At 34.6% G+C, this 26,281-nt stretch overlaps 2 long non-coding RNA genes across 3 annotated transcripts in view; one reads left to right on the top strand and one right to left on the bottom strand.

The window, feature by feature from the left end:
• The window catches only part of LOC123614502 (uncharacterized), a 455,655-nt gene that overhangs the window by 353,787 nt on the left and 75,587 nt on the right, over nt 1-26,281 (top strand). The gene's annotated exons all lie outside the window — the stretch shown is intronic.
• The window catches only part of LOC105062372 (uncharacterized), a 375,037-nt gene continuing 363,545 nt past the window's right edge, over nt 14,790-26,281 (bottom strand). The window contains exon 15 of the long non-coding RNA XR_012508248.1: nt 14,790-15,318. This is a non-coding gene — a long non-coding RNA (uncharacterized LOC105062372). The remainder of the gene's footprint in view (nt 15,319-26,281) is intronic.

The raw sequence follows: 26,281 nt of genomic DNA, 5'->3' as shown, positions 1-26,281 counted from the left end.
CCTGGCTGATTTCCCTGCATGTCTACTGAAAGGTAAGTCATTTTCTGGCTGATTTTCTACATGTCTACTGAAAGGTAAGTCATTTTAACATAAGTATATTATTGTTAAAAGTATCCATGTAAAATATGCACAATCTAGGTGGTCTCTTATGGTCAGTTTAGATGCTTTTGGTGTATATATGCATATACTTACAGGTACCAAAGATACCTTTTTCTAATCCATTCTAAAAAATTATCAGCACTACTTGCGAAAAGTGATGAAAAATTCACTGACTGCGATGTGTTATGCATCCTCAACTTCCCAGCTCTCCTCTAAATAACAATGTTACCTTCCCAACACAGAGAGTCGCCATAACTTTATGAAAAATATCTTTTTTAAAAAAAAAAACATGTTTACAGCATAAACAGAAGGCATTTGTGCTTGCCAAGATAGGCAAAGTTTTAAAATAAATTGCAACCATCCCCTTGAGACTGGCCCTGCTAGAGGAGCAAGTGAGGCACAGTGCTGTGCCTCATTGTCATTGATTCTCTTCCTTCCTTAGCACCTCAGCCACCTATTGGTGAGGTAAGGCTTGTCTCTGGATGGAGCAGCTTGGCTTTTTTCTTACAAAGAAAAGCCAGGACAGGGCGCTGAGTTGATACAGAAATAAATGGAGGAAAAACCTAAAGGATATAGTTTCTTAAAGTGAACCTTAACCCCCTGCATTTTGATCCCCTGCCTTCTATGTTAGAAAAATCAATTCTCTGGGACCACATTGGATCAAGTGTTCCAAATCTCTCTGAATGAAGCAGAGAAATTGATAAAGATTTAAGGCAGTCCTTGAAAAATGAAGTATTTGTATACTTTTTTTATGACACTGATCTAGAGGGCTTTAAAAACTATAGTATAAATTTGGCGCATTGTTCTGAAGGGTGATGTTCAAGAGCTTAGGTAGTTAGATAATCCTGGGTTCAAATCTTGACCCTATCTTTGGGAGATGTCCATTACAAAACGTCTCTGAGCATCAGTTCCCTGAATGGAGAGAACTGAATGAGAGCATATGTTTGAAGCACTCACACTATGTCTTGCACATACTAAGCACACAATAAATATAAGCCATTACTATTATGGAAAAACGCATATCAAATAAGCATATTACTAAGTAGAATTCATACTAAGCATGGATTTCTGTTGTAAAATAAGAGATTTTAAAGAAATGTTTCATTTTAAGCTGGTCCTTTCTTACTAAGCTTCAATCTGCTCTGCCTGTATTGACCCTTCCTTGGAAGGTTTAGCAAGGTCTGGTCTGTGGGAAAAATGACTTTCTATTTTTTTCTTTTAAGTATTGCTATTAACTAGACCTCTCTTTCTTTAAAGTCTTGCTGTTATTAGTGCTCGCTATTACCTAGTCATTTCTTGGAAGATGTGCGATTATAAAGGCTCAGGACTAACCATGGCTGAGACAATGACTAATGCTAACTAAAATACACTTCAGACTAAGTTAGACACCCAAGTGCCAAATCATTAATTTTAAAGAGAAAAAATAATTAAATCAAAGGGACTGTGAATATGCTCATATTGATATAATCAACATATTTTTCTCTTAGTCAAGATATAGAGAAGCCAGTGTTAAATATATAAAAGTATGTAAGTATAAAGTATACAATTTTATATATTAAGTATGTATTTAATATATAAAAATATATTAAAAGGCAATATTTTTATTTAAAATGAAAAATTATATTCACAGAAAATAAAATAAGTACCAGAAGCAAAGTCTATCCTATAATCTGAATACATAGGAATCAGAAGGACATTGTCCTAAAAAAGACATGGACTCAGAACAGAAGGACTTCTGTAAACCAAATGTTAATGGCAGTCGTTATGGTACCATTTTGCTGCAGGTTCTGGAATCCTCAGAGGCTGTTGCATAAAATTGCCTGTAACTGTCTCTGCTCAGGATTTAGCTTTGTCTTTGACATCAGCAAGTTTGAAATCCATTAGATGAGATGTCCTTTCTTGTGGACAGTGAACACAGGATCACCTCAAAGATGTCCTCTTTATTGGTGTTTTTCTTCCCCCTGTTTTTTTCCTTTGAAGACTGCAAAATATACTTTTTTATAGTTTAAAGTTACTTTCTAGTTATATTAATGCACTAAGCTGAAAAGACTGTGACCTGTTTATAAGTCTTTCTGTGTCTTAAAAACTGCTCTGCAGTTACCTGTCTATCCAACCATCCATCCTAGTTTGGTTCACTAAAAAGACCTAGAAATAGTAACAACCTGGTAGGAATAGGCACCTCTGTCCCCCAAACTGTGAATCTGAAACGCTTCAGCAAGTAGTGCATCTTACGTTATTGGCTGATGCCAGGACTCGTATATGAAATGTACAAATAGGCGAAGATATTGTATCACAGCAAAGACACGGTAAATGTCTGCTAGTGCTGTATCAAAAGGACTGTGGGACCAAAATGAAGGCACTCCCGTAAGTTGGGAAAGTTTGTACAACAAATGTAAAATCAGATTCTATTCATTAATATACAAGAGTGTATCTTTTAAAATAATGAGTTAATGAGGATACTTAGAGGATATGGTCAAACAACAACAACAGTAAATAGCACAAGCAGAAACCTTTATTGGTCACCACCTGGGTATCTAGAGCATCACTTTTTTACCCTGAAATCGGCAGTTACCAGAAAATTTAATCTCTTCTTTGCTAATCTCGTCTATTATATTAGTGGTATTTTAGCGTAATTCAGTAGTCCTAGCTAATGATGAAAGTGGTTGTATTAGAGAAAAATTTAACTAATAAATGAAGAAATACCAAAATTAGAACAGTGCCACTTAGCAAATTGTAATTAAATAATCATTTCAGCAGAGGAGTAAACAATTAGATGAAAGATTGATGGGGAACTTTACAAAGGAAGAATTACTCTATTGCCACCAGAATCTATGATCAATCTTACCACTGTTAAAAGTGAGACAGCTAGATACCCAGAAAATTTGTCTCTTAGAAGAATCCTTCCCAAAGGTGAACCTGAATCTATGCACAATTCTAAATAATACTTCAGATTTTTAAGAAAAAGTAGTTCCTCCATCAATTTAAATAGCATCAAAAGGAAGATAACAGACAAATCAACAATGCAGTTCTAACACTGGACAACGTACTTGGTTTTGCAGTGTGGCAAGGGTGTAAAGGAAAAAAGAGGACTTGGAGAGAAGAGCCCATTCTAAGTTAATAGACCTCAGAAACATAATGACCACATACCAGTTAAGTAAATGGATACTAAGTTACCGAGGACAGATTTCTTACTGTTATTAACTGGAGAGAGTTGTAGAGGAGCAGGCTAGCTAAATGATCTATATGGTAGTGGATTAGCATTGGGAACATCACTATTAATTCATGTTAAATTTAATATAGAAACAAATGGTTACATATAGAAATATGTGTGTGTGTGTGTGTGTGTGTGTGTATATGCATGTCTTTATTCACAGATTAGTCTAACACATTTATCTCCTTGCTCCTTCAGCTGAGAGGGCCTGGAATCAATGACATTTCAGTAGCCATGAGCACAGTTTGCACCCATGTCTTCATTTCTTAGACCATTCTCTAATAAAAAGAATCAAGGCCCCTTGGAGAAACAGCTCATTCTGGCAATAGGGCAAGATATATACATGGTAGGTCTGAAGTCTCTTGTAGTACCAGGAAATAAAGAAATGTTAAAAAAAAAATTACGGGAGTATAGCAGAGGGACACAGAAGTTAACTAAAAGACCTCCCAGTGAACAAAACTGGAGTAATTTGGTCAACAATATGAATAAAGAATATTGACTTATAACCCAGAGTATAAAATGAATATCCATGCATCCAGAGTGACATGAATCACTGAGTAAATAAATAAATGTTAGGGAACAGACAACCCTCTTGTATAGAAAAATTCCGAATAATTTCTGTAGATGCCTCTTGATGAGATGAAGCCTAATTCCTTACTCTTAAATACAGGCTGCACATAGTGACTTTCTCCTAAAGAGTACCTATGAACTAGAAGGGAAGGAAGAGCAACTTGAGAGGAGATGGAGCCTGATGAAGTCAGTTGATAGTGATAAATCCTGTTGATGGTATACATCTTTGGTATGGTCTCCTGTGAATTGTTGGTCTAACTCTCCTTTTGTTGACCCTGTGGTTTCCGTCCCCAAAATGCGACTCCAGTTCAGTCATGAGAAAAAAGTATGTGAAATCTAAAAAAAAAGTTACAAATGAACTTATTTACAAAACAGAAATAGATTCACAGACACAGAAAATAAATTTATGGTTACCAAATGGGAAAGGCAGAGGAGGGGATAAATTAGGAGTTTGGGATTAACAGATACACACTACAATATCTCAAATAGATAAACAGCAAGGACCTACTGTATAGCACCAGGAACTATATTCAAAATCTTGTAATAACCTATAATGGAAAGGAATCTGAAAAAGAATGTATACATATATATGTATATATTGGAATCACTTTGCTATACACCTGAAACTAATACAACATTGTTAATACTTCAGTTTAAAAAAAAAAGATAGAAAGGAAAAGTACGGGAAAATTCCATTTAAGGGATATTCTACAAATATACCTAGCCAGTCATTCTCAAAACTGTAAAGGTAATCAAAGACAAGGAACTTAAAAAACACAAAAAAACCTCTCACAAATAAGAGGAACCTAAAGAGATATGACCACTAAATGTGTGATAGGCTCAATTATGGTCCCACATAAAAGATACCCACATCCTGTGAATATTACCTTACTTTATATGGCAGAAAACCACTTTGCAGATGTTTAATTAATGACCTTGACAAGGGCAGATTATCCTGGACCACCTGCATCAATCGTAAATACAACCACGAGTATTCTTTTAAGACAGAGGTAGAGAGAGATCTGACAGAAAAGGAAGAGGCCAAGATTGGAGTGATGCAGTCAAAAGCCAAGGGAAGAGGCAACCCCCAGAAGCTGGAAGAGGAGGCAAGGAAACAGATCCCCTCTGCAGAGCCTCCTCAGGAAGTGCTGCCTTGCCAGCACCTGAATTTTGGCCCAGTGAAGCTGATTTTGGACTTTTTGGACTTCTTGGCCTCCAGAACTAGGAGAAAATACATTTCTGTTGTTTACACCCACAGCTTTGTGGCAATTTATTATAGCAACCATAGGAGACTAAGATAAAATACAATGTAATATCTTGATTGGGATCCAAAAGCAGAAAAAATATATTAGGGCAAAACTGAGGAATTCTGAAAAAAAGTATAAACTTTAGCTAATAATTGTGACCAGTGTAACATACTAGTGATATGAGCTGTATGGGAACACTCTACACTCTCTTTTCAGTAATTCTTAAAAACTGTTTTAAGATAAAGAGCTTATTTTTTATTTTATTTACTTATTTATTTTATTGAAGTATAGTCAGTTACAATGTGTCAGTTTCTGGTGTACAGCACAATGTCCCAGACATGCATATACATACATATATTTGTTTTCATATTCTTTTTCATTAAAGATTATTATACTGAAGATAGTTCCCTGTGCTATACAGAAGAATTTTTTTCTTTAATCTATTTATATATTTGGTGGCTAACATTTGCAAATCTCAAACTCCCAAATTTATCCCTTCCCACCCCCTTTCCATTGTTTACCATGTCTGCTAGTCTGTTTCTGTTTTGTAGATGAGTTCATTAGTGTCTTCTTTTTTCATATTTTTAGATTCTACATATGAGTGATATCATATGGTATTTTTCTTTCTCTTTCTGGCTTACTTCACTTAAAATGAGGATCTCTAGGTCCATCCATGTTGCAGCAAATGGCATTATTTTATTCTGTTTTATGGCTGAGTAGTATTCCATTGTATAAGTATACCACTACTTCTTTATCCAGGCATCTCTCAATGCTACCATATCTTGGTATTGTATATATAGTGTTCCTATGAAAATTGGAGTGCATGTACCTTTTTCAAATTAGAGTTCCCTCCAGATATATGCCCAGGAGTGGGATCGCTGGATCATAGAGTTAGTCTATTTTTAGTCTTTTGAGGAATCTCCATACTGTTTTCCGTGATGGCTGCACCAAACTGCATTCCCACCAGCAGTATAGGAGGGTTCCCTTTCTCCACAGCCTCTCCAGCATTTATCATTTGTGGACTTTTTAATGATGGCCATTCTGACTGGTGTGAAGTGATACCTCATTGTAGTTTTGATTTGCATTTTTCTGATAATTAGTGTTATTGAGCATTATTTTCACGTACCTATTGGCCATTTGTATGTCTTCATTGGAAAATTGCTTGTTTAGATCTTCTGCCCATTTTTGGATTGGGTTTTTTGTTGTTGTTATTAAATTGTATGAGCTGTTTATATATTCTGGAAATTAAGCCTTTGTCAGTCGCATCATTTGCAAATATTTTCTTCCATTCTTATGCTTATGGTTTCTTTTGCTGTAAAAAAGCTTTTAAGTTTAATTAGGTCCCATTTGTTTATTTTTGCTCTTATTTCTGTTGCCTGGGTAGACTGCCCTAGGAGAACATTGCTAAGATTTATGTCAGAGAATGTTTTGCCTATGTTTTCTCTAGGAGATTTATTGTGTCTTGTCTTATATTTTAAGTCTTCAAGCCATTTTGAGTTTATTTTTATGTATGGAGTGAGGGAGTATTCTAACTTCATTGATTTACATGCTGCTATCCAGTTTTCCCCACACCACTTGCTGAAGAGACTCTCCGTTGTATGTTCTTGCTTCTTTTGTTGATTAATTGACTGTAGGTCTGTAAGTTTATTTCTGGGCTCTCTGTTCTGTTCCATTGATCCGTATGTCTGTTCTCATGCCATTACCATGTTATTTTGATTACCGTAGCTGTGTAGTATTATCTGAAGTCTGGGATGGTTATTCCTCAAGCTTCATTCTTTTTCTTCAATATTACTTTGACAATTCTGGGTCTTTTGTGATTCCATATAAATTTTAAGTTTATTTGTTCTAGTTCTGTTAAAAAATGGTCTTGGTATTTGATAGGGATTGAATTAAATCTGTAGATTGCTTTGGGCAGTAACACCATTTTAACAATATTGATTCTTCCAGTCTAACAGCATGGGATATCCTTCCATTTCTTTAAGTCATCTTTAATTTCCTTAGTGAACGTTCTGTAGTTGTCCATGTATAAATCTTTCACCATCTTAGTCAGATTTATTCCTAAGTATTTTATTGTTTTGAGTGTGATTTTAAAAGGGATTGTTTCTTTACTGATTTTACTGCTATTTCATTGTTAGTGTAATGAAATGCAAGTGATTTCTGTATGTTAATTTTGTATCCTGCTACCTTGTCAAATTCTTTTATAGTTTTTGTGTGGAGCTTAGGGTATAAAAATGTTATTTTTTAAATTTAAAAAAATCATAAAAATTTTAAAGGTTACTCTCCATTTACAGTTGTTATAGAATATTGGCTCTATTCCTCTGTTCTTTGTACAATACATCCTTGAACCTTAAACCCAGTGGTTTGTGCCTCCCGCTCCCCCACCTCTATATTGCCCCTCCCCACCCCCCTGGCACTGGTAATCACTAGTTTATTCTCTTTATCTGTGAGTCTGCTTTTTTTTTTTTTTTTTTGTATTTCCTAGTTTGTTATACTGTTAAGATTCCACATGTAAGTAATACCATATAGTAAAGATTATTTTTAAAAACAAAACTTTCAGATTTGGGTCAATTTCTATACATCCTTAGGTGCATATTGACATGCAAAGTGTTTCTTAGAAAAGCTAAGGACATTTAAATAAATGAAAACACAATAGATAAAAGGAGGACATTTTTAGGTACTCTGAAGTTATTCAGACACTTGAGTAATCTAATCTAAAATATACATGATTGCATTTTAAAATTCATTCTTTTGATCACTCTTACCAGTATCAGGGAATATTGACATTATGCTTTAGTTATGATACTTGTTTTGGAAATTATTGTCAGAATCCCAGTCTCACTAAACTTTCTAAGTCAGACAGTAGTCCAATAAAATACAATGCAAAATGAAATGATCTTTAATTACAAGACTGGGCAGATAGTTCTGTGAATTGGCATTCATCTGAAAATATACCTACCAACAATGGGGGTAAATCTAGGAAGAAGAGTGGGATAAGAGGTATAGAGCTTACAAAGATTAAAGGGATTTTTCACATTTAATCTATGAAAATGTATGTTATGTAAAGATGTTATTTAGGTATTAGATAATTGTGAAGTGTACAAAAACATAAATTATAAGAAAAACAAGGATAAATCAATTTTGTACTGTTTGAAGTTTTTAAACAAAACAAAACCAACTACCAGAATAAGAAATGTAAAACAATTTACTAGAAGAGTAAAGAATGAGAAAAAGAAAAATACCTTCTTCATAAAATAGAAGGAACCTTGCTAAAACTCCCTGCCCAAAGATACCTTTTTGGTGCAGAATAAAAACTTGAATTCCATGAGTGACAACAATTTATAGATGTTCTAAATCTCTGCCGTATATGAACCTCTGTAGTAATCACTTTCCAATCATTGATCTGTATTAAATCATCAAAAATCAGATGCTATTCTAGTCTTTCTGGAGAAACATGTCAATATTACAGGCTTCCATCCTTCAAGGCACTAACAGTTTAGGGAAGCAGAGATGCAACCCTGTATCTCTCTCAGATGCAAACACATGGCCTAGAGGCCACATAAATGAGGATAAAAGTGAGTTCTGTGTGAAAGAGAAAATGCTATATCATGAACAGTTTATAAATGAATAAAAGTTCATGAGTTGACATATGGGATTTGACAATTACAGATGGACCTAGCAATATGAAGGAAGCAGGAGAGGACAAAACTGAAAAAGACTGTGCTGTTGGAGCTTATGGTATGGGACAAAGAATGTTGCAGTTTCAAGTCTGAGGCCTGGATTCAAGCTGGGGCCGTAGCATGAAGTGTTTCAGGTCGCGGTTTAGGGAGACCAGAGCACTTAGAATGAGGAGAGATGGAGCCAGCGCTTACTATAACAAAATGGCATCCGTTGATATTGGATTCCTTTTCTGGTGATGGGGGAGTCATATAAAACAGAACTTTTTCCCAAAGATTTATTGAGATATTGGCATATAACACTGCATATGTTTAAAGCGTATACTGTGTTGATTTGATACACTTACATGTTGGAGAATGATTACCACCATAGAGTTAGCTAACATGTCTATCACCTTACATAATTGCCATGTCTTTTTTATGATGAGAACATCTAAGATCTACTCTGTAAGCAACTTTCAAGTGTATCATACCAGGATTATTATCTCTCACCTCCATTACACTGTGCATTAGGTTCCCAGAATCTGTCTTACTACTTCAAGTAATCTCATTACTTCTCCCACCCCCCAGCAGCTGGCAACGTCCTTTCTACTCTGTGCCTCTGAGTTCAGCTGTTTTAGATTCCACAGAGAGATAAAGACATACAGTGTTTGTCTTTTTCTGTCTGAATTGTTTTACTTATTATTATTGTTTAGTAACGTATTAACTTAGCATAATGCCCTCAGGGTCCATCCGTGTTGTTGCAAGTGGCAGGGTTTCCTTCTTTCTCATTATGTGTATATAAAATATAAGTATATATGACATAAATATATATAATATTAATATATATTGTATGTTCTTTATCCATGGATCTGTTGACGGACACACATTTGGTTGCTTCTGTGTATGTATTGATTACTGTGAATAACACTGCAGTAAACATTGACATACAGACATCTCTTTGAAATCCTCTTTTCGTTTCCTCTGGATATGTGCCCAGACGTGTGACTGCCAGGTCATACAGTAGTTCTATGTTTAATTTTTTGAGGAACCTCCACGCTAGTTTCCGAAGTGGCTGTACTACTTGACGCTGTCATCAATAATGTGCAAGGGTTCCCTTTCCTCCACACCCTCGCCGACACATACCATCCTTTGTCTTTTTGATGGTAGCCATTCTAAGAGATGTGAGCTGATATTTCATTGTGACTTTGATTTTATTTCCGTGATAATTGAGTGTCTTTTTATTTACCTGTTAGCTATTTGTATGCATTCTTTGGAAAAATGTCTATTTAGTTCCTCTGCCCATTTTAAAATCAGATGGTTTGAGAGTATTTTGCTGTTAAGTTATGAGTTTTTATATATATTGGATATTAACCCCTCTTGAGATAGGATTTGTGAATATTTTCTCCCTTTCTGTAGGTTGCCTTTTTGTTTTGTGGGTTGTTTATTTTGCCTTGCAGAAGAAGCTTTTAAGTTTAATGAAGTTCCACATGAAGTTTTGCTTTCATTGCTTATGCTTTTGGTGTCACATCCAAAAAATTATGGCCAAAACCAATGTCAAGGAGCTTTCCCCTGTGTTTTCTTCAGGGAGTTTTTTGATTTCAGGTCTTACGTTTAAGTCTTTAATCCATTTCCAGTTAGTTTTCGTGAGTATTGTTAGATAAGGGTTTAATTTCATTCTTCTTCATGTGGTTATTCGATTTCCCCAACACCATTTGTTGAAGCTCACAGCTAGCATACTCAGTGGTAAAAGGTTGAAAACTTTACCTTTTAGATGAGGAAGAAGACATGGGTGCTTACTCTCATCATTCCTATCTATTCAGCATAGTACTGGAAGTCCTAGCCAGAGCAGTCAGACAAAAAGAAAGAAAGAAAAGGTATCTGAAACAAAAAGGAAGAAATAGATTTGACTATATTTGCAGATGATATGTTCTTATATAAAGAATATTACACTTGCATACATGTTTTTGTGTGAACATATGTTTTTCTTTATCTTGAAAACATACCTAGGAGTGGAATGCTGGGTTATATGGCAATTCTATGTTTAGCATTTTGAGGAACTTGCGAAATGTTTTCCACAGCAGATGTACCATTTAATATTCCTAAGAGGAGTGCATAACTGTTCCAATTTCTCCACGTATTCATTAACATTTGTTAATTTCTATCATTTTAATTATAGCCATCCTAGTGTGTGTGAAGTAGTAACTCAGTATGGTTTGAATTTGCAGTTCCCTGATGAACAGTGATGTTAATGTTTTCTTTCTTTTGCTTGACTTGAGTTTGCTCTTTTCTATTTTCTTAAAGCTAATCTGAAATATTTGTTATTCATCTGAAATCTTCTTTTTAAGATGAATATTTATAGCTACAAATTTTCTCTGGGCACTGCTTTAGCTGTATCCTATAAATTTTGGAATGCTGAGTTTTATTTTTCATTAATCTCTAAGAGCTGTCTAGTTTTCCCTTGTCCCATTGTTTATTTAGGAATGTGTTGTTTAATGTGCACGTATTTGTGAATATCCCAAATTTCCTTCTGTTATTGATTTCTAATTTAATTCCATTCTGATTAGAATACATACTTTGTATAATTTCATTTTAAATTCGTCAAGGCTGGTTTAATGCCACAGTTGATGGTGTGTCCTTGAGAACATCCGATGTTTATTTGAGAAGAATACATCTTCTCCTATTGGATGGCGTGGTCTATAGATGTCTTTCAGGTCTAGTTGGTTTATAGTGTTGTTCAAGTTTCCTTTTTCCTTATCGTCTGGCTTATTGCTATCTATGTCCACTATTAAAAGTAGGATATTAAAGTCCTATATATTATATTCGTTTGTCTGTTTTTCCTTTAATTCAATCATCTTTTATGCATTTGGGGACTATGATGCTATGCACATATTTATTTTTAACTGTCAGATATACATGGTGGATTGACCCCCTCTTCATCTCTAGTAGTATTTTGTCTTAAAGTGTTTTTTCCCTGTTATTAGTGTGTACTCACTCCAGCTTAGTTTTGATTGCTGTTTAACTGATACATTTTTTCCATCTTTTACTTTTGTTCTGTTTGTGTCTTTGAATATAAATTGTGTCTCCTATAGACAGTATACAATAGGATATTGGGTTTTTTGAAATGCAATTTGAAGATCTGTACATTTTGATTGCATTTTTAATCCGTTTACATCTGTTATGACTATTAGTATGTTTACATTTATATATGCTTGTTTTTTTGCTTTCTATGTGCATTGATTTTTTGTTTCTCTATTATCCTTCTTTTTCCTTCCTTTATATTAAGTGGATATTTTTAGCATTACATTTTAATTCTTCTAATCAGTTCTATTTTTTAAGTTTTAAAAATCTACATCAGTAGTTGTAAGATAGAATGAGAGAAAAATTCAGTAAAGGTGAATTATTATCCCTAGGATCTGTGATATTTCCTTCTGAAGAACAGTCAGTTTCAACCCCTAAATGAATCACTCCTGTTACCAAGGAATGTTACTGTTGGGAGTGTACCCTATAATGAGATGAGGGGGAAAGGCAGTTGAGAACTACTGTTCTATATTAAGTAGGATAAGGTTACATTTTATAAGTCACTGGAAATATAAAGAACCATAGCATAATGTAGGGCTTCATCTGGATGAAACTACATTATAAAACTGAGAATTATATCAACAGCAATCCAGCATAATATTTAAGAAGTATATGTGTATCTGCATAACATTGTTATATACTGTATGTATTAATATATACAGCTGACACTTGAACAATACAGGTTTGAACTGCACAGGTCCACTTATATGTGAATTTTTTTCAATAAATATGTATTACAGTACTACATATCCATAGTTGGTTGAATTCTAGATTACAGAACCAGGGATACAGAGGCCCAGCTATAAAGCTATGGGTGGATTTTCAGCTGTGTGAGTGTCAGCACCCCTAACCCTTATGTTGTTCAATGGTCAACTCTACATACACACACATGTGTATTTATGTATATATGTATACATATAAACATACAGATGATGTATATTTTATATGTCTGTAATTCTTACATAAGTAATGCTGAACTGTTTAATCCAGTTAGTTGCAAAATATATTATAGTTTTGTATTTGTCAGTATACAGGATATTTTAGGTGGATTTTGAATACAGGATGATAAATCAGTCTTTCAAGAAAAGCCACAAGATTTATCTGTTAATGAGTTGTTGAGAATTGGATAAAATGGAGACCTCCTGACTAAGAATTAAACCTGTTAAAGCAAATATGCAGGGTACTTGGATTTGGGATATTTCCATGTTTACTCTGAAAAATTTCCACAGCCTTTTCTATAAGAAGCCTAAAAAGTTTATTGAGGTACTTGGTTGATAAACCATGGCAAAAGGCAGCTCTCCCTCTTCTATGTCTAAGTTCTTTATTGATTACCTAGATCATCTCAGTTCCATAAGTGGGAGTGGATGGTTGTATTCATGCCAGGAAAATCCCTCTTCCTGACTCCTTGTCCTACTGAACAAATCCTCCCCACCTTAAGTTCAGATTTACAGAAATTTTATTAAATAATATTCTTTTCCAAAGTCATCTTGAATGTTTTTAACTTAATTTTGGAGCAGTTATAAGTCTAGGAGCTGACCATGTGTAGGCAATGCAGTGAATCTTTTGGTTTCCTTGAATTTCTGGTTCTCAGCCATTCATAAACTTTTTAAAGCAAAAGCCTTATTACCCATTACCATTATTGGAATATTCCCTATTAGTCTTGCTGTGGTATATTTCTGAAGGGCAGACTGAGATTCCTCTAAATTGTGAGCTTTGAATTCTTTGAACATACAATATAATAGTCCATTTGCACCCAAAGAGGCATCCGAAATGACTATAAAATTAGATTAGACATTTACTTGTGGAATAAGCATTTCCTGTTTCTAAATGAATAGATATTTGCCATAATCTTAAAAATACTAATTTTTAATGTTTAAATGGAGGGAAAACTAAGTATTAGAAGGCAATATTCATGTGTTGAACAGGTAAGATCATGCTCTAAAAATGAAAATGTGTGTTAATGAAAATAAACTTTGAATTATGTTTTCAAATAGACATAACCCTCACTTTCTCAGGCAATGTTTTGATAAAACAGCAGGCTTTTCTATAGGACAAAGAATAAGCTTTTATTTTTAAACTCAAAAATTGTCAGGTTGTAACCTGAAAATACACACACACACACAATTATAATGCCATTACTGAGAAGAAAATAGAAAATAATCTTCTTACTTGGTAGTTGACTTTAGCCAGAACATCTCAAAATATCATGATAACAAATCATCCGTTTCAGTTTCTCAATTTTATCACTTTTAGTACATGTAGTTCACCTGCTGACTTGACAATTTCGTGAAAAGCTCTAGTGAAAAATTTAGATGGAACAGAAGTTACAATGAAATACGTTTAAAACAAAGCAGTTAAAGATATTTTAACTCTGAATGTGTTTTGCTTGGAGCAAAGCATGATATGAAATAGTAGGAAGTGATAAAGAAATAGCAAAAATTACCACCCAGGAAAAAAGTGCTTATCATCTGAAGATAAAAATCTCTGAATTCTGGTTCTTTCTTTTTAGAATACTTACCACTTATTTCTTACAAATGGACTCAAGTTACAGGACAAACATACAAGAATGAGCTTTAATTGTGCATAATATTTATCCCTTCTTCTTTATTCTATTAACTAAAACAAATCACAAGGTCAGCCTTGTTTTTTAAGGGTTAGGAAAACAGAATTTTCTTTTTTTTTTTTTTAACATTTTTTTATTGATTTATAATCATTTTACAGTGTTGTGTCAAATTCCAGTGTTCAGCACAATTTTTCAGTCATGCATGGACATATACACACTCATTGTCACATTTTTTTCTCTGTGAGCTACCATAATATTTTGTGTATATTTCCCTGTGCTATACAGTATAATCTTGTTTATCTATTCTACAATTTTGAAATCCCAGTCTATCCCTTCCCGCCCTCCCCCCCCCCCCGCAACCACAAGTCTGTATTCTCTGTCTGAGTCTGTTTCTGTCCTGTGTTTACGCTTTTTGTTTGTTTGTTTGTTTTTGCTTTTGCTTTTTAGATTCCACATATGAGTGATCTTATATGGTATTTTTCTTTCTCTTTCTGGATTACTTCACTTACAATGACATTCTACAGCATCCATGTTGCTGCAAATGGCATTATGTTGTCGGTTTTTATGGCTGAGTAGTATTCCATTGTATAAATATACCACATCTTCTTTATCCAGTCACCTGTTGATGGACATTTAGGCTGTTTCCATGTTTTGGCTATTGTAAATAGTGCTGCTATGAACATTGAGGTGCAGGTGTCATCCTGAAGTAGGGTTCCTTCTGGACACAAGCCCAGGAGTGGGATTCCTGGATCATACGGTAAGTCTATTCCTAGTCTTTTGAGGAATCTCCACACTGTTTTAGGAAAACAGAATTTTCTTGATGCGAGAAGTTGCAGAGACGTATCGCAAATGCGTGGATATCTGAAGAGCTAAATACTTCGGGCTAAATGTGCACTGTAAAGGAGAGAAGACATTTCTGTAGAAATTAAAATACCAGTCTAAATTTATAGTTCTGGTGCTATATACATATAACACACATATATTAAATAATGTATAAATAGTAACAATATGATGTACTTAGTATAGTGTATCCTTTGCAAATACCAGGCATCTCAACTATATATTTTAGTGATTATTGAAGTTCACTTATGATTTTTTTTCCTAACAAGCTCTTACAGGGTTAATACACTATTCTGTTTATTAAGTGAAAATCTGTATCCTTTCCTAGCTAGGGTCACAAGAGAGAATTAAGCCCTAATGCCTTAAGGCAGCTATTTGGTGTAATAAATTAACTTTTTTTGTATGTATCTAGAATGCTACTAGCAGAGTACCATGCTTGGGAAACTTGAGAACAAAACATAACAAATGAATACAGTTTATTAAAATTCTATGCTTCACTTTTTTATAAAATTAACTTGATTTTACCAAATAAATTTTCAACAATTAAAACTGTTTAGAGTTCTAGCTATCATTAAATATCTTGTGATCAATGTAGTGAATCAATATGATGTTCTATTCATGTTACAAGTGGGCCTACAGTATAGATTGTTAAGTATATATTATAACTTATTATGTATTATATATGTTGTGTATGTAATATATATTATTGTAATATATAGCCAGATAGATCCCAGCTGTCCTGTGCATATGTGAATACTGCACTAGATCATGAGAACCTCTAGAACCATAAATTCAAACATCAAGGGAAAAATTGAAATGGATACTTGGCACTACTCAGTAATGACATTATTTGTGCAGAAATCTATTGCATTTTTGCTATATGAAAAGGATTTTTTTACTTTAAAAATAAAACCAAAAGTGTGTTTGCTGTTTCTCACTTAGGCACCAGTGTATTTTTTAACAAGTGTATTTTTTCTTGGTTTGTGATGATCCAGGTCCTCAGTGCCAAATTGCAGGGCTCATTAGCAGGGCACTTCGGCTCTGGCCAAATGCTGGTGCTTTGCCTGAATCCTTTCTATTTTTCTACTCTTCCATTTTCAAACTTTCGGCTAGCTCCCTTTTTCATTCCCTAACATACCATTGTCCAGAGGCAAAAAAGGACCATTTTCCCCAACATGCATCTTTGTTTAAAAGCAAAGATATTTTTAACAGAAACCTCTAGAAGAATTCCTCTTGTATTTCCTTGGCCCCGAACCTAGCTGGTATATTCTGGTGCCTCACCTTAAAAACACATCATAATTTTTTCTCTTTAATTCCATTCCCATCATCTTAGACACCATCATTTTCCATTAGGATACTGCAATGACCTCCTAAGAGGTTTCTCTTTTCCCTCTTGCCCTCTTCAGTTTATTTTCCAAAGAATAATCACACTGGTCTTTAATAATGTGGTCATGTAATGTACCTCTGCTACCTAAACTTCTCCAGTGGCATCCATTTGTACTTGGAATATTGTCCAAACATCTTCCCATCCCTTCATCCTTACCTTATGCTACTTCTCTTTGTTTAGTACATTTCTACTTGCAGGCTTTCTGACAGCTGATGAAACACATCATGTCCTTGCTTTACAGGTTTTGAAGTATTAGTACCTTAAGTTTTCTACAGGGAGCTTATAGTTTGGCTTATAAAACGAAACTATACATACATTCAATAAATTTTTAATTCATGTGCCATTTATTGGTGCAGTGAAACAGCACAGTGCTTCTGAACCAGCCAAGTTCCTAATCTTTGGAAGTGCAACTTGCTTTTCACATTAGAATGCTCTGGAGTATAAATTCAGGCTCCGCTTGACCTCAGTTTCTGGGACCGAACTTGACCTGAAACAGAAGGACTTAACCACCTCACATTTTTGTGCTCAGCCTTATCATTGCTGCTCATTCATACACGATGCTGTTTCATTTCTGACTGTTCAGCTTAAAATTTTACTTTGACAAGTCCTTGGCACATCACAGGCATTGCGATATTTATTTTTAAGTGATAAGGTGCACTTTTGCCCTTAATGAACTCTGGTTTTCAAATTCCTCATTCCTGTTGCTCATTTCTGTCCCCTTTATTCCATGCTCCCATCCCTATCTGTACACCCCATTCAGATATGCAGTCTTATCACTGTGCTTCAGCTTTGAGTACTATTTTACTCTTCCTTTTCTGGAATCTGACCAATAAGTAGATCTTTCCCTATGGCTGAGGTTCTGTGTTGTTTTGTCATTCCCTTTCCCAGAAACAAGAGCATTGCCTTTAAAAGAGATCTTCTAATTTTTGACTCAGCTCCAATGCAGCAATCAGTAACTGGATAAGTTGCCTGATTCAATTTATCAGTGCTGTGCCCTTTATTCCTTCAGCTTTGCCTTTGAACTCCCTCTGTTTCTAGTATTTTCCAGAGTAGTAAACAAAAGATTCCATTCTTCACAACTCATCTATTCCAAAAATACGGCAGTGTAGTGATGGTAGAATGATTATGCCACTAAACTTTAAATTTTTTGTAGAAAATGTGGGGTCTCACAAGTTACTCAAGAGAAATTGAACAGGTTAGAAGTGATGTCTATCTGACAAAGTATTCTGTAAGTTCCTCCCAAAGATGCTGTATCTGAGGAGAAAACTAGTGTCAGTAATTTGCCAAGGCTTGGGTTCTATCTTTCAAAACACTTGATAAATAATCCAATTTTAGGCAGGGGAGCCAGTATTTTAAAATGGATGTATTTGCCAGATCTACAAATTAAGACAGTCTTGTGAAATGTAAATTCAAATGAGGAAGGTATCCAATCAGTTGCTATATATTTGTCACTATACAGTGTCTTCTAGAAAACAACATAACAAGGTGGTATATTAGAAAGAAAATAGGGGTATAGATTCATTTTAATCTAGGATTTTGAATGTTTCACTTCATGATGATATTAATTTTATGTGGCCGATCTAACAAAGTACCACAAACTTGGTGGCTTAGAATAACACACAGTCTCCTCTAGAACTGAGGTTCAAAATCAGTTTCACTGGGTCAAACAAGGTGTGTGCAGGACTGACTCCCAAGGAGGTTCCACGGGGTTGTTTGGTTTCTTACGTGAATTAGAACCTGGACATTCCTGGGAAGAACCAAAGATTATTCAGCCTACCACAGTGACCTTGTGCAACCTTTGAATCTGTTTCTTCCGTAAAATGGGGCTACTTGGGATATTTTCGAAAACTGAAATGAAAAAAATTAAAGTCGTATCAGAGGTAGTTACTGCTCTTAATTTACCTTTATTATTAGCTTTATGGCTTAATATAAAACCTCTTGATTCTTTATATAACTGCAGTTTTTCAAGAGAAAGTGTTGTTTTTAAAAAAAGGAATTAATTTTCCATTATGTGTGTGTGACTGTATCTCGTTGCTATTTGAAGTATGCTACTTCTCTGACTTCTGCCAGTTTGGTATTTGGGGTTACTGAAGGTTTTCACATATTAGGGAAAGGTATTCAAATCGCTTATTGCCCAGACATAACACAGAGGCAAATGCCAGCATCTCTCTTAATGTTCCAAAAATCCATTTTGAGTGGATTGATGAGCATTATCTGGACTTTGTCATTGGAACTGCAGGCATCCTTGTCCTGTCTTAAACTTATCAGCCACATCATCTCTTCCATTATAGGTAGAGTCAGACTTAGTAAAAAATAAAACTGACGGAGTAAGTTAAAGGAGAATGTACTGTTTTTAAACCAATTTAAAATGTTTATCTCATGATCTCCGGAAGTTATTAAGACGGCTAAACCTTTTCCAGAATGTCTGAAATAGCAAAAGTTGTCAAATTGATGCAGGCATTTGAGAGAGAAGTTACTTCTTAGTAAGAGGGAGACACTGATTGAGACACAGTGTTTTCAGAGACGTAGACCAGAGTCTGGAGCAATAAGTTTGTATTACAAGTATAGCCAAGAAGCCAGTCCTCTACCTTGGACCATAGACAGCATCAGCTATCCCACACTGGTGTATATTTAAGTCATTTTAGTATAATACTGTATTTTAAAGGAGGCAAGATATTAGATTTTGAAGATTTTTTTCCCCTAAAACAAGTTTTCATATAAACACTGTTGATACTTGAGTAGAAATCTAGACTATATCTTTATATTGCTAAATCTCTGGGCACGATATTTGTTTATGTGAAATCTATCCTGAGATACTTAATTCCCAGATTTTACATGTTTGGGTCCTTTGCATTATTCAAGTCTTGATTCAGATGTCACCTGCTGGGAAGTGTACTTCATGAACATTTATTCTAAATTAGTATTTCCCACTTGGTTATTCTCTGCAACCTCACCCTGTTTTACGTTCTGCATAACATTTATCTCTCTGAAATTACCTGTTCATTATGGTCTGTCTTCCCATAGCATGTAAACACCATGAAAACAGAGACCTGTATACATCAAGAACCAGTTCCTCTAGGCACTTAGTAAATACTTGTCAAGTAAATGAAGGACCCCAAATAATTTGATGGTGGTAAAAATACTTTTTAGATTTAGGAATTTAATGATAACATACTGTCTGATGTAGGTCTGTCTCTAGGATTGGCAAACTCCCTATTGACTTTCAGTCCTTGAGAGATTCTCTGGAGCTTGGCAGATTCAGAGAGTGCTGTTATCAAAGGACCTTAGAATGCAATTCAAGTACCGATTGCAAAAGAGTCCTAGGGTCTATCTTTCATAGAAACATGAGCTAACTAACACGAGCCCTACCCTAAATACATGTTTTTGAACTTTTGTATGGACACAAGACGGAAGGGAAAGACTACATTTTTCCTTTTGCAGTGTCTTCTGATGCAAAGGACATGAACTGACTCAAACTTACGCTGGAGGATAACTGACCTGCAAGGGATTTTCACACATTACCTGAGATGCTCTACTGTAGCTCCCTCTAAAGAATACTACAGAAAGATTCTAATTGTTTGCTTCTAGAATTTAACCCAGTGGCAAGATTATATTTGGTGTCCTTTCCTAAACGAATATTTTGCTCTCTTGAGGACCAGTCCATCCCATGAAGTGACCTAGGGGCTTGGCCGGTGTGAAAGAGGATGCATGTTAGAAATTAAGATTTCCACTCCTAAATTGATACACACAAGGACTGAATGTTTCTGGAAACAACAACAGAAGAATGTTCTAGTAGTTACACATATCCATATTTAGGATTGAATTTATTGTTCTATTAATTTGACCTGTTATTCCGATAACTTACTAAAAAAAATAAGTAGAGAAAGCCGCCAAACTGGTATAGAATGATGTCATTTTGCCTGCTAGCATCCAGCAGTCACACGTCTGCTGACGAAAGAGAACTACTTGTCTTCCACTCTGAGTCCTTGCAGTCTTGGAGAAGAGAAGTTCACTCAGCACCAGAAGTAGGCCTTGATTTATATAAAATACTCACCAAATTCCACTTCCCACCCTCAAGTGAGTACATAGAAAAGGAAAATAATATCATTTAGACCCTGAATCAAACTGCATTTGAAACTGGTCCCATCCCCTGGATTTTCTGGGTATGTGAGTCAGTAAATACCCTCCTAGCTAAGCCATTAGGGGTGGGTTTATTTCCACATGCAACTAAAACATCACTAATTAACAGTCCTTGTGTTTTACACGTAATACTACTAACTATCCCAAGATTATGTTTAGGACCAAAGGCATTATACAAGGTTAAAATAAATGTATCTCAGGAGTTTAGAAGATGCCCTGGGAAGTAAACACTCTGAAGTGCAAATTTCCTTGTTTATGGCTGAGATTGAACACAAAGACCCACAAAAAGGACTTAAAATATTTAAATATAAGAAAAACAAACATATATATACATTTGGCAGTTAGATGGATCACCTGATAAGTAAGTTGTTAAGAGGAAAGGGAATATAGTGAATGGAGTCAGCTAGTTTAAAAAAATCTCACTTATACAAACATGCATGATTAGTAACAAAGATCAGGTACCTTGTACATCAAAAGCTACAGATTTGTGTTTTATTAAAATTTTAAAAAGTCATGTGATTGCTTGAAATAATATTTAGAAAGTCATGAGATAAGAACCCTCTAGACTGACTCTTCAGGCTGAAGCCAACATTTCTTTCAAAGTGTAGCTGATTTACAATGTTTCACGTGTACGGCATGGTGGTCCATTTGTATGTATGTGTGTATATGTATGTATATATGTACGTGTGTGTGTGTATATATATTGTTTTTCAGATTCTTTTCTTTTACTGGCTACTACAAAATACTGAATATAGTCCCCTGTGCTATACAGTAGGATCTTGTTTATCTGTTTTATATATAATAGTGTGTATCTGTTAATCTCAAAATTTTTCATTTATTCCTCCCCATCTTTCCCCTTTGGTAACCATAAGTTTCTTTTCTATGTCTGAGTATACTTCTGTTTTGTAAATAAGTTCATTTGTATCATTTTTTAAGATTCCACATACAAGTGATATCAAGGGGTACGTGTCTTTCTCTGTCTGACTTACTTCACTTAGTATGATAATCTCTAGGAAAGCCAGTTAAAGATTGAAGGGAAGGCCTGCCGATCCTTGATGGCAGCCAGGCCTCCTGGTACAGTCACATCTGTCTTCCTCTCAATGATACCAGCTACTTGAGGCAGAGTCTGGTCACAGGCATCTTCATAGCTTCAGTACCTCACTCATTTGACACAGAGTGGTCACAGAAGATACAGATACAGAATAAAATACAATATGCCCGAATTAGAGAGTATATGAATGAATGAATGAGTGATTGGACTGTTTACCTCCTACCAAATTTGAGAGATCATCAATTTGAGCTTACTTATGTCTTGTGAATTCAGGTCATCAAGATAATAAATGCCCGTCAGGTACCCTTTTGAAAAACTCAGAGTAAACTGCAGCATTGCATGTTCCATTCTCTTTGCAAATATTCAGTGTCATCTGGAGCATGCCCTTTTCTGATAATTCTGCTGTTTGTACATCATCCTAGAAAAAAGAATGGAACTGCCTTTTAAAATAGCCATATAATCTTCATCTGACATTCTTGAATTATGCTAAATAAATGAGTAATGAAAAAAATACCCTGCAGTGTCCAAGTAGGAACAAAAATCACCTAACCAAGGTAACAACCAAGTATCTTCAAAAAATTTAAATATTCATAATATTCATTATCTTCTCATGCAACTTACTGCTGTTCTTTTTCTTTTTTTTTTTTTCTTTCCATTTGGAAAATTTATAAACTGTGTATTTTCTGAAAGATAAGATATATATTTAGAACCAGGGTTTTCGCAAAGAAGCTAGCTTTTTTACAACTTTCCTTTGGGAAAGAAAGAAACTGAAAGAGTATTGCTGTAATATGTTAAAATGCCGTCCCATGATGGCAGATGTTTTTAAGACACGGGAAGAAACTTCTTTAGAATTCTGAAGGCAAGATTAAATTGAGCAGAATTCAGATTGGCCTTTGAAACCCAAGCTTTTTATTCTCAGACTGTAGCCAAGGTAGTCTATAACGGTTTCATAAAAGTAATTTTTCTTAAAATGAAAAAGCAAAATCTTTTGCACCTGCCTATATACAGCTCAGCTCTGCTCTAGTCTAGACCTAATTCACTTAGACTCTTCAAACCAGTTCTCTCAGCCTAGACTCTTAAATGGGTAGAGTGAAAATGAAGATTAATAGAGCAACATTCCAATAATCTTAATTTTAATAAAATTATTATTTGTATATCTCCTTAGGAAGAGCTTTCTTACACTTTACCTATTTGGAATAGATGTTCTGTTCTAAATGGCCTCTGTGAGAGTCACAAGAATGGTCTCCTTTGACCATTTATGGGCAAATGACTCCTTTACTCTTTGCTAGTTTGTAAGTACAGGATTTCATGACCCTTTGGGAGAATACTCTTTTATAACACAAACTACCCCACATGTGTGACTGTGCATATATTGAGGAATAGTACTGCTGACACTTATGGTATATGCTGTGCAGAGAACGTGGTATTATTCATGGCATTCCATAGTGAGCTGTCTCTACAGGAACAGTGCTGTTGTTCAAAGAAAACGTATACCTAATCAGATATTTCTCCTAATAATATTAAAACATTTTAATACTGTAAGTGATTTAAAAGGTAGACCACACGCGCGCGCGCACACACACACACACACAGAGGAAGAACTGACTTCAGACTCACTGGTTCAGAAAACAAAGTAATTATAGGCATTCAGCCACCTCATATAGTCAACAACTAGTTAAACGTCTAACTCTTGTGCTCAGTATGGAAAAAAAAAAAGGCAGAGTTTCACATTAATTTAGATTCTGTAAACAAAACATTGCTTAGACCAAAATAAAATGTGCCTCAGTATTTTTTAAATTAGGCTAATTGTATTTACTTTAGTTTTTTAAATCAAAGTACACTAAACTGCATCTGTTTTAAGTGCATGAACTAGTGTGTTTGGATGGATAAGTAAGTACATGGAAACAAAGCCACATTCATGATACAGAGTATTTCCATTGGCCTCAAAAGTATTTCTTCACCATTTAGCAGTCTGTCCCTTCCTCTGCTCCCAGATCCAAACAACCATTGGTCTGCCTTCTATCACTATAGATTAGGTTGCATCTTCTAGAATTTTATATAAATGAAATTGTACAGTAAATATATTTTATATTTGCTCTTAAAAAGAATAATTTTGAGATTTACCCATGGTGGTATATGTATTGGTAGCTTGTTGACTTTTTAATTGCTAGGTAGTATTTCATTGACTGAATGTACCATAATGTTTTTAGTTCATTTTCCTGTTGATGAAGATTTAGGTTATGTCTAGTTTGGGGCTACTATGAATAAAGCTTCTTATATACATTCACAAATAAATATTTTTGTGCATGTATGCTTTTATTTCTTCTAAGTAAATGTCTTACAGTGGAATTGCTGGGGTTTATGGTTGGTGTATGTTTAAGTTTGTAAGAAGCTACAAAAACTGAGTTTATTGTAAATCTCAAAATCAAATTTTGTAGGCCCTCTAACATTCCTCTTTTTAATAACTGCTTCGTTTTTTATAGGTTTCTGAAAAATAACATAAATAGCTTCTTTATATATTTTAGAAGCATGTTAGGATCTTTTTTGGAATTCTGTTGAGTCTATAGATCAATTTGCTGAGAATTGTTAGGTAAAATAGTAATTCTCCAATCCATGAACATGGTGTTCTCAACATTATCTAGTCTTCTTTAATATCCCTCAGAAATGATAACTAGCTTTATTGTAAAGATTTTGCATTTTTATTAAATTAACTCCCCAAATCTTACTCTTTATGCTATTATAAAAGAAATTCTTGTTTGTTATATGCTTTTTATATGTTGTCAGATTCAGTTTGCTAGTATGTTTGTTTAGTATTTGAGGTCCTACATTCATAAGCAATCTTGACCCATCATTCTACTTTTTTGTAACATCTTTGTAGGTTTGATATCAGGGTAAATCTGGCTTCATTTGAAAGAGTTTGTGAGTAATTGATGTTATTTCTTCTTTGAATGTTTTGTAGAATTAATTAGTAAAAAATATCTGTTGATGGTACTTTTTTCTGGGAAAATTTTTGAGTAAAATTTCATAATTTTAAATAGACATAAAGCTTTTTACATTTTTCATTTATTTGTGTCAATTTTGTTACTTTGTAGATTTCAGTTAAGTTGTCCCTTTCATCACTGTGTTTCTATTTGGACATAAAATTGTTCATAGCATCATATTATTCTTTTAATAGTTAGGGCATCTGTAGTGATAACCTTCTTTACTTTTTCATCTTAGTAATTTGTACTTTTTTTTGTGTTAGCTCTACCTAGAGTTTTATCCAATTCTTTGATCTTTTTAATAACAAGGGGTGGCTTTATTAATTTTCTATCTTGCCTTTGTTCTACTGGTAGCATCTTTAGGATTTTCTGTGTATAGTATCATGTCATCTCCAAACAGTGCCAGTTTTACTTCTTCCTTTCCAATTCGGATTCCTGTTATTTCTTTTCCTGGTCTGAGTGCTGTAAGTAGGACTTCCAAGACTGTGTTTAATAAAGTGATGAGAGTGGGCATCCTTGTCTTGTTCATGATCTTAGAGGAAATGCTTTCAGCTTTTCAGTGTTGAATATGTTGTTAGCAACGGGATTGTCATATATGGCTTTTGTTATCTTGAGGTATGTTCCCTCTTTGCCCACTTTTTGGAGCGTTTTTATCATAAATGAATGTTGAATTTTGTCAAAAGCTTTTTTTTTTGCATCTATCGAGATGATCGTATGGTTTTTATACTTCAATTTTTTAATGTGGTGTATCACATTGATTGATTTGTGGATATTGAAAAATCCTTGTATCCCAGGGATAGATCCCATTTGATCATGGTATATGACCCACGTATTGCTGGATTTAGTTTGTTGATACTTTGTTGAGAAAATTTGCATCTATATTTATCAGTGATATTTGCATGTAATGATTTCTTGTGGTGTCTTTGGTTTTTGTATCAGGGTGATGCTGGCCTCAAAGAATGATTTTGGAAGTGTTCCTTCCTCCTCTGTAATTTCTTAGAATGGTTTGAGAAGCAAAGGTGTTAACTCTTTTCTAATTGTTTGGTAGAATTCACCTGTGGAACCATCTGGTCCTGGATTTTTTTTTTTTTTTTTTTGGTTGGGAGTTTTTTTTTATACTGATTCCATTTTATTATTGGTAATTGATCTGTTCATGGTCTATATTTCTTCCTGATTCAGTCTTGGAAGATTGTACATTTCAAGGAATGTAGGAACTTGTCTATTTCTTCTAGTTGCCTGTCTGGGACCCTTTTGATCTCCATCAAATCCGAACAAAAGCCTTGCTGGATTGATTATTCTTAGCTGCAGGTTTTCCCCTTTCATCACTTTAAATATCATGCCACTACTCCCTTCTGGTCTGCAGAGAGAACTTCTGCTGAAAAGTTATCTAATAGCTTTTTGAATTCCTTTGTACATAGCAGATTGTTTATCCCTGCTGCTTTTAACATTCTTTCGTCT

This window comes from Camelus bactrianus, chromosome 7 (genome assembly GCF_048773025.1).
Source record: "Camelus bactrianus isolate YW-2024 breed Bactrian camel chromosome 7, ASM4877302v1, whole genome shotgun sequence".
Classification (NCBI taxonomy): domain Eukaryota; kingdom Metazoa; phylum Chordata; class Mammalia; order Artiodactyla; family Camelidae; genus Camelus; species Camelus bactrianus.
Note: the sequence above shows the minus strand (reverse complement) of the source record. Positions and strands in the feature narration are given on the sequence as shown.